Below are 1,489 nucleotides of genomic sequence, written 5' to 3'. Positions count from 1 at the left end.
AATGCCACATGACTGGCTTCAATTAGTTTCAGCAGTCCTGGATGACAGACCTCCACTGAGGTTTAAATCTTATTTCAGAGAAAAGGCTAAAATTTTAGAACAACAGGGAAAAGCAAAAGGACTTGAGACTTCCCGAGATCAAACTCTTGGTGAGGGCACTTATGCTGACCCACAGGTTCAAGCTCTTTACAATGGACAAATCTTGTCTCTATACCACAAACCAGTCTTAAAATCTTGGGACAGGAGTGAAGAACTAGGAAAATGAAGTGAATCATATACCAGGTTTAAACAGGACCAGAGAAAATCCTTTAGTGACTTTTTACAAAGATTAACTAAGGCTGTACAAATAGAAGTAACAGACCCAGATGCTAGACAGGTACTTGTTGAATCTCTGGCTTTTGAAAATGCCAACTTAGAATGCAAAAAGATACTTGGGCCTTTAATTGTGAGATCAGCACCTATGCATGAATAGATCCAGCATACAATGAACATTTAAACATTTGACTATAATACTGAATCTTGGGTAGGAGAAGGAATTTCCAAAAGAGTGAGGAGACATCAAAGTACCAAATGTTTTAATTTTAATTGAATAGGACATCTGAGAAGGGATTGTAGACAAGGAATTCCTAGAAATAATATCTCCTCTGGGAATGGCAAGAATAGATGAACTCAGCCTTCAGGTATATGTAGAAGGTGTGGCAAAGGACAGTATTGGACTAATGAATGCAGATCAACAAAAGACAGACAAGGCAACCCTATACATTTGGGAAACTCCTTGGGGAGTCTCTTGTAGGCCTACAAGTCAAAACTGGTCTAGTGATTTTCAGTCACTGTAGAAGACATGTCTCACCAGGAAAATTAAAAAATTCAGAGCCTTCTGAAAAGAAAAGAAAAACATACTGTTCTGGATGATGGAATAAACATAGAGGATAAATCAAAAATTCCAATAGGAAATAGGAAACATATATTCTGGCAGATTTCTATAAATTATAGAAGACAAAAGCTAAGAATGTTCATAAATGGCCTTGTAATTGTGGGTTTGATATACACAGGTGCAGAATTTTGGCATCCAAATTGACCTCTTCAAAAGGCAGATGTTCAATTACTAGGAATTGGAACCCTATCTCAAGTGAAACAAAGCTGAGATGGGTTGAATGCATAGGGACAGAAAGAAAGAGAGTAAAGCTGAGGCCATATGTGGCTAATATTGTAGTGAATCTATGGTTTCATGACCTGCTACAACAATGGAATACCCAGATTAATACTGCTGCAGTCACAGAAACTCATAATTCTGAGAAAGATATTATAAGGTACTATACATAAAGGTCACCAGTCATTCGAGCTCTACAAGAACACAAAGCAACCAGCCAACTTATTGGTACCAACAACCCTACCTTTAAAATTGTTAACTAAGAAACCAATATGGGTTAAACAGTGGCTATTAAAAGGAGACAAACTGCAGGTCTTAGAACAGCTGGTAGAGGAGTAA

This window comes from Alexandromys fortis, unplaced genomic scaffold (assembly GCF_014885135.2).
Source record: "Alexandromys fortis isolate MF-2015 unplaced genomic scaffold, M_Fortis_MF-2015_v1.1 scaffold_34, whole genome shotgun sequence".
In the NCBI taxonomy this organism is placed as follows: domain Eukaryota; kingdom Metazoa; phylum Chordata; class Mammalia; order Rodentia; family Cricetidae; genus Alexandromys; species Alexandromys fortis.
Note: the sequence above shows the minus strand (reverse complement) of the source record.